The sequence below is a fragment of the Eptatretus burgeri genome, chromosome 13, assembly GCF_056783735.1.
Source record: "Eptatretus burgeri isolate ZD-2024b chromosome 13, Ebu_testis_v1, whole genome shotgun sequence".
Lineage (NCBI taxonomy): Eukaryota > Metazoa > Chordata > Myxini > Myxiniformes > Myxinidae > Eptatretus > Eptatretus burgeri.
The window spans coordinates 74,703,380-74,712,044 of record NC_140973.1 but is presented as its reverse complement, the minus strand read 5'-3'; positions in this window follow the sequence as shown (position 1 = coordinate 74,712,044).

The window sequence follows — 8,665 nt, the reverse complement described above, 5'->3', positions numbered from 1 at the left end:
TAAATGTGACTGTAGTGCCTCTCTGTTGGCCTCGGTCGCTGGCATGGGGAGTGCGGTCGGCTTGGTCGGCGGCTCCGCGCGTCGCGGGCAGTCGCACAATTCCGAGGTCGTCAGATTCACCTCTCCGAGTGTCGGGAATCTGTCCGAGATCATTCCCAGGTCCATGCAGGCCGCGCGGGAGAGGAATATGCGGTCTGAAGAGTCCGTCACATACGCGATTTGGCGCGTCTCCAATCTCCGAGCGTCGTCACTGTTACCGGCGAATCTGACTACCACGGCTCCGAGGATACGAATTCCTCTGTTGTTTGCGGCCTTCATGGTCATGGATACAGGTATGAGGTCCTCGGTACTCAGGCCCATTTGTTGGACGACTTTAATGCCGATCAGGCAGCTCTGGCACCCCGTGTCTGCCATAGCGGGTAGGGTTACCGCGCGGGTGTGTTTCAGGAGGTTAAAACCCAGCGCTTTGTAATCCTCGCGCTTGTTGGTGAGAGTGAGGTTGACGTATGGCTGCGGGTCGGATATGCGTTTCATCCACTTATCGCACATATCATCGTACAGGTGGTGAGCGAGGGGAAGCGTGCGCATTTCGTCCTCTGTGCTGGCCATGGTGACCGTGCATAGCTCGACGAAGGCTGCCGTCTGCTCGTCGTACATCCCGTCGGTCTCCTTAGATGGGGGTCTTGCCGATCGGCCGCCCAGGCACGCCTTGTCGAGGTGATTCTGGCGGTCACACTTCCGGCACTTTTTACCGTATCCGGGGCACTCGGCGCGTCTGGCGCGCCATTGAGGCGTTTTGCCGTGGCCCACCTCGCCGCAGTAGATGCATACTCCTTCGGGCTTGGCCTTCCGTTTTTCCGGCCTGGCTCCTACTCTGGCGCGGACGTCCTGTCGCTTTCCCCGCCGATACGAACTACTAATCCCGTCCGTGCTCTGAGTGTCAAGCAGGCGCGATGCCGAGCGTTTTCCAGACTCTTTGGCCTCGATATACTCTATCATGTCCTTTAATGGCATGTCCTGGTTCTTCTCACCGAGTAGGTCAAGTTGTATTGCTTGGTCCGCGATGCCACGGGCAACCACGTTGCGCAATATCTCTTCGGTGAAGTCGTTGACCTGATCGCACCCCGCCTTGGTGCACTTCATTTCATACTTGCACGTGTCCGCCTGCCCCTTGATGCGGGCGTGGAACGACCGGACGGGCTCCTCGTGTCCCTGCCGCATGTTAGACAGGGCCACTCGAGCTACCATCGTGTTCTCCGTCCGGACGGCGAGCGCCTTCATGGCGGCGAGGACGTCTTCTTCATCGCTGCCCACGAGGCTCCGACCCGCCGCGCGAGTGAGGTCCTTTCTCAGCTCCTCCTCACAGCACTCCAGTAGCTGCGCGACTATGTCAGGTCCGACAAGCTTAGTACCTGTTTTGTATTCGCCCCAGCGGGTTATGAAGTACGACCAGGCCTCGCCCGTTCCGGCCAGTGCTATGGAGGGACGCTTGAGTTTCTCCATCTTGGCATTCGAGCTCGCCGCCCTGGGGGCGGCGACGTGCACAGTGGCGTGTATACTCAACATGGCGGCCACCACTGCCGCCTCTGCGTGTGTTGCCATATAGTCACAACCCTCGATCGGGCACTCTGCTTCCACCGGCGCCATAGGAACAGTTATTCTGGAGTAAACGTTCTATTTTCGGTGATGCACACGTGTGTACAGTGTCCTGGGGGCGAAGATTGGGTACAGGACCCGAGAAATCCAAACTCACTGTCGATGTTCTCGTGGTCCGTTTTCACCCAGTCGTGTCCTCCTCAGCACCGACGATCTTTACTCGACTGCATCAAGTTGTTTGATTATAAATAAGAACAGAGTTCAATTTGTTCGACCACTTTATTAGCGTGGAACGACAATAATCAAACAAGTATTGAACAGGTTGAAACACCCACAACATCCCTGGCTCCGGGTCAGGCTGCGCATGCGCACTGGCACAGGGGACCGTCGATATGTAGAATTACCGTAAAGTACAATGTTCTCTAGGGACCTGTTAAAGCCCGTCAGTCATGTGAGACACATTTCTAGCGGGAAGGGACATCAGGATGAACTGGCGGCAAAGGGGGAGCGGGACGTGGGTACGGGGGAGGGGGGGGGGGTAAAAGCACTATGTACAGGGTAAATTTGGAAAATATGACGACTGATTGGTTTGTCAGTGAAGCGACGGATACGATCTGCTAGTCCTACTATAAATAAGACGTGTGTCGTTTGTTGTTTTCTCCATTTGTGGGTTTGAGTAGGTGGAACGAAGTCCTCCCAGGGTTCAAAGTATCCACCTCCACCTCGGTAAGGGGTCACAGTTCATGGACCAAGTTGTTCATCTTTGTTGTTCTCAGAGTTTTGTTCTGAGGGCTCTTTTCAGGATCGTCCCCGAACCCCGGACTACCTCCAATTGTAGTTCGTTTGTGGTGATATTCCCAGGGATGGTTTTTAAAATATCAGTGATGTTCTTTTTTTATTACTCCTGTTGTTCCAATTATCACTGCTGGTGCAATTTCGACACTCTTCATCTTCCAAGATCTCTTGATCTCACTTTTGAGGTCCTGGTATTTGATTATTTTCTTGATTTCTGTTATTTAAGCAAAAACACCCTTACCTTTCCTCCCCGATGACTCATGTATGGAATACATTCTGATTTGGAGGATTGTCTCCTTATCCTCCTCAACACGACAGATTTCTGTTTGTAATTTTCTTCCCTGGAGTGTTGTCTTTGATGGTGGACAGACAGTTCGCACCTTTACAGCTTCTTGCTTTGGAACATAATCATGGGTGTGTGTTTGTGTGAGGGTGTGTGGTATTTGTTGCCATCTCCATATGCGTGTTTCAGAAGGTCGAACAGAGTCCTCCCAGGTCTTGAAGTGTGTGTGTGTGTGTGTGTGTGTGTGTGTGTAAGCAAATACCACCACATTGCTTCGCTGATGGGAATATGAAGAGAAGAGGGAGAGGGGTTTGGGAAGAGGTGCGAAGGGATTTAGGAGGAGGTAAGTGAGAGGAAAGGAAGGCAGACATGTGGTGAAGTGTTAATTATGATTCATAGTCTCATCAAAATGATTCTGCATTGAATAACAGTGAAGATGGAAACAAAATAATATCTGAAATACATTTTCTACCGGTCATACTATAAACACAGCCCGGAGATTAGCACCGCCTGGACACAGCCAGAGACAAACACCGTCCAGACATGGCCGGAGACAAACACCATCAGACGCGTCTGGAGAAAAACACCGCCCGGATACGTCCGGAGAAAAACACTGCCTGGACACATCCAGAGACGAACACCGTCTGAAGGACAAGTCTGGAGACAAACACCTTCCGGAGGACACGTCTGGAGACAAACACCGTCCAGAGGACACGTCTGGAAACAAACACCATCCGGAGGACACATCTGGAGCAAACACCATCTGGACACATGCGGAGACGACCACCGCCCAGACATGTCTGGAGACAAACACCATCCGGACACGTGCAGAGACAAATACTGCTTGGACACGCCTGGAGACAAGCACTGCCCGGACACGTCCGCAGCCAAACTGTCAAAGTCGGTTTATGTCTATCAAAGTCGGTTTATGTCTATCAAAGTCGGTTTATGTCTATCAAAGTCGGTTTATGTCTATCAAAGTCGGTTTATGTCTATCAAAGTCGGTTTATGTCTATCAAAGTCGGTTTTCCCACCTCGATGGAAGTTTGCTTCAGTTGTATGTGCATTTAAAGACTGGGGAGAAATCGGATTGATCCAACAATAGGCCGATCAGTCTTCTTCCCATTTTGAGCAAAGTATTTGAATCCCTCATCAACCATCAGCTTACGATTATCCTGAAATATCAAAATCTCCTAACTGATGCTCACTCAGGATTCTGTCATTTCCAGTCTGCAGGTGATGTTCTTTCCCTCAAAACTGAACACATCATGCAATTTGCTGCGGGAGAGGGGTGGGGAAGGGGGAGGGTGGGTGGGGATGGGGTTCTATGGGTCTGGGTTCTATTATACTTGGCACTGCACTTGAAATTGCCATCCCCGAGGGGGATCGAAAGATTTTGTATTAATAGTGATTGAATTTGTGAATTGTTAACATCTGACATTTTAAAATGATAAATGTACGCTGCATCCTTTTTAAGCACGAACTGATTTTAAAAAATCTTGTTCTAACCCCACAAACAGTACAAGATCAGCAGGACAACGTGATAGAAAAGGTTTTTAAAAGTGTAATGGAGTGTCATTGTTTCACTGGATCCGGATCATGCTGTTTCGGTGTTTAAAGTGGATCGGATGGGATTTCACTTATCCGTTATTATCATCTCACAAAACTGTTCGTGATGAAGCACAGGAAATTAACCAATGAAAATCGACTCTGTCATGATCATCACGTTGCTGTATTTTGATCCGACATTGAAAGAAAATATCCGTTATTATCATGTCAAACTTTCATTCAAGTGGTTATAAGTTTTGAATCTGTACATGTAGGCTATAGAGCTTAAATAGATCCAAAATTATTTTTTCATTAAATATTTTTTCAGTGTGAGAAATGCATTAGTGAAATATTATTATTGTCAATGACTTTTCAGCTTAATGTCGTTATTGTTATGTATAGCTTGTAAGTTGTAAAACTCCGAAATAAAACAAAAAATCCCATATGTCTGTCAATTTTATCCCCCCTCCCCCCCCACAATAAATTTTACAAATCGCACCCTGAGTCTGAACACATGAATCATGCCCTAGACTGGTGTGGCAAGGCCAGACTTGTAGCCCTTGGCACCACTAAGGCTTTTGAAAAAGTTTGGTGTAATTAGGGTCTCACTCACAAGGTAAATTTTCTTTTTTTGGTATATTTAGGCCTTTGCTTGCAATAATCTCAGATTTTAACACAGATCACCAATTTTTTGTTCAGCATGAGGGTCAATCTTCTGCAGCCGATAACATGAATGTAGGGCATTGTGTTTGGGGCCTTCTATGATTTTTATTTTTTCTTCACATAAATGAGCTGCCAAACAACATTTCATCTCAGCTAGCCATTTATACTGATGACTCAACCATATACACCTTACTTATCCTGGCTTCCTGACTGCATCACTCCACCTTTAAGCCAGTGTCAATCTAAATAGGGAACTTAACAATGTCAGTAACTGGCAAAAAGACTGGCTCATCACCATCAACCAAAAGAAGACCCACCTGCCATCCGTGTCTAGGTCAAGATCCCCCTCCTGTCATAACCTGGTTATGGACCAAACAGCATTGCAAGAACACGATGGCATCTGTATTCTTAGTCTGGACATCACCTCTTACCTTGGTTGGAATAAGTACTTTTCTGGCATTGCCAAAATAATCTCCAGTGACTTGGTTGCTTGGATCGGACTCACCGATACCTCCCTCCCAAGGCTTCGCTCTACCTGTACAAGACCACCAAACATCCAGTCATAGAATACTTTAGCCACATCTGTGTGGTGGTCAGACTCATCTTATGTCCCTTCTTGACAGAATAAAACAATGAGCTGTTAACCTGGTAGGCCATTGTATAACATCATCTCTGGAACCTCTCTTGGTTCGACGTTCTGTGGCTTCTCTGTGTCTCTTCTGCAGGTACTATTATGGAAGATGCTCAAAGGGCCTTTTACTACTTGTCCCTTCTTTACATGCTTTCAAAGACTGTCTGTACACGTTGGCAGCCTTTGCACACCCCCACACTGTCTGTGTTCCCAGGGTCAACACAGTAAGCTATTTCTCCATTTTGTTCCCACGCACTTCCAAACTCTGGAATTCCCTTCCTGCATCCTGTTTCCCAGCAACATACAACCTTTCTCAGTTTAAAAGAGATGTGAATAGGTATCTCCTTTCCCAGTGATTCCCTTTCCCACAATTTATTTTTGCAGTCTCCACGTTTTAGTGGAACTTTGACTTTGTGATGGGTGAATCCCCCATAAATTTTTAAAAAGAATTTTGGAAATAAAACACCAATTTTTACCCTGTACAGCACAAATAAAAGCTCATGGATTCTTTAAAAAAAAAGAACATTAATTTATTTTAGTGCAGATTAACTGATATTCCAGAAGACAGTCCAAGAAAGTAGACTGAAAGTCAGTTTTAGGGTTACATATTGTGCAGCTACTCAGCAATGCCAACCCTCCCGATTTCATCGGGAGGCTTCCGAAAATTCACCCAAACTCCCGCCCTTACGATCACTATCCTTATCCTCCCGAAATTTTGATATTTTTGCACTGTTCACTAATCAGAATGTACTAGTATGAGAATTGAATGAAAAGCATCGTCTGCTACGTATAGCATGTGGTAACTCCATAACGTTCGCTGCTACCAAATTGTACGTAAAAAATTGCAAATTCAAATGAGGAGCAGCGAAACATTGGGTCTGGATCTCGCTTATGCGATCATGCACTGAGATTTAGTGCATGCGGTATGTGTGCAATACAGTGCATGCGGTATGTGTGCAATACAGTGCATGCGGTATGTGTGCAATACAGTGCATGCGGTATGTGTGCAATACAGTGCATGCGGTATGTGTGCAATACAGTGCATGCGGTATGTGTGCAATACAGTGCATGCGGTATGTGTGCAATACAGTGCATGCGGTATGTATGCACAGTGTATATGCATGCGATACGCTCACTGCATGCAGCTGGGCCCCGTACCAGCCCGGCGGTCGCGACCACCGTGCGGTGTTTAATTTAACAGCCGCTAGAGTTCTACGAGTCGCGCTGCAGCTGTGGAACATCGACTTCGAAGTTACCGATGCTTCAAACCCTCGATGTTGATTACGGAATGGCAGAAAAGAAGCTTACGAAGACCAAGAAATGGTCTCAGAAGTACAAGACCGAATACAGTCTCCAATACCCGTGTATTCGAAAGTCTGAAAGAGGAATTCATCATGCGTATTGTACAGTATGCAGCGTTGATATTTCAGTTGAGCACGGAGGTCGCGATGATATTCGGAAGCACGTTGGAAGCAAACGGCACACAGACATTGCAAAGGAGAGATCTTCGAGCACGAGTACCGGTACACTTCTGAATTATTTCACCAAACAAGGGACAAGCGAGGAAGAGGATGTTACCCGAGCGGAACTTCTCTTTAGTGGATTTATTGTGGAACATAACTTGCCCATATCAGTCTCAGATCATGCTGGACCTCTATTTCAAAAGATGTTTCCAGATTCAAAAGTTTCTTCAAAGTATGGATGTGCAAGAACAAAAACTTGCAAGATGTGCAAGATGTGCAAGAACAAAAAAAACAAACAAAAAAAAAAAAAACAAGAACAAAAAGCAAGAAAAAAAAAAGAAAAAAAAAAAAAAACAAGAACAAAGAAGAAAAAAAGAACACTGGTCAACAATTTTTTTACTTTCTGAATGTTGTCTAGATTTCTACAAGTGAATTAGGGTATTCTGGCACTGCTGAATCAGGAAATGGCATCCGTTTCTCTCCATCAGGTCAGGTTTTTGTGCTAAGTTGATTTGAAAAAATCAGATCTTGTGACAAAATCAATTACATTTTTGTGGCATTATCAGCTGATTTTTGTCAACACATATCATCCTAAACATGTTTTTAAGAAAAAAAAATGTTTTGCCAACAACATTTATTGATTACATGATAGAAACATCGATTACTGTCATCTGAATGGTGGGCATTGATAAAGGTAAGTACAAGTAAATTGCATGTTGCGTCACCACTGTTCAAACTTCAGGGCTTGAACTTCCGTTTCTTCGAACTCCTGGAATGTTCAGCGGCAGGGAGGTCTCTCTTCAGATTCCAACAGTAGTCAGCCATCATGACTGCGTCCCAGCGACCCTGATACCTGGTCTCCATCTCCTTCATGTCCTGATGGAATCTCTCCCCCTGCTCGTCACTCATTGAACCCAGGTTCTCAGGAAACCGGTTCATATGTGAAAATAGGTAGTGCATCTTGATGCTCATGTTGCAGCCCAGGTTTCTGAAAGCAGTCAGCATGTTGTTGACAAGTTCTGCGTAGTTTCTGGCCTTATTGTTGCCAAGAAAGTTCTTCACTACCAAAACAAATGTCTTCCACGCTTCCAGTTCCACTTCGTTCATTGAGTTTTTGAACTCTGGATCTCTGATGAGCTGACGGATCTGAGAACCATCAAAGATGCCAACTTTCAACTTCTCCATGGTCAATCCTGGAAAAGCCTGGCACAAGTAAGTGAAGCAGTCACCATCTTTGTCCAGAGCCTTGGTGAACTGCTTGATTAAGCCGAGCTTGATGTGCAGCGGTGGGAAGAGTATTCTGTCTCTGTCCACCAGAGGGTCGTTGATGACGTTCCTTTCTTTGCATGGCACCAATTCCTCCCACACAGGCCAGTCCTTCTTCGTGTAATGCTGAGCACGGTCCCTACTATCCCACATGCACAGAAAACATGGGTACTTGGTGAAGCCAGACTGTTGTCCCAACAAAAAGTTCACCATCTTCAGGTCAACACAAATAAACCACTTAAGCTGATCATAACCAATTTTCTCCAGCACGTACTTCACCGCTTCATACTTCTCCTTCAGTGTAGTCGAGTGAGCGATGGGTACAGAGGCAAACTGGTTGCCGTTGTGTAGCAGAACACATTTCAGTGATCGCTTGCTGCTGTCAATGAACAGTCTCCAATCTTTGGGTTCGTACTGTGG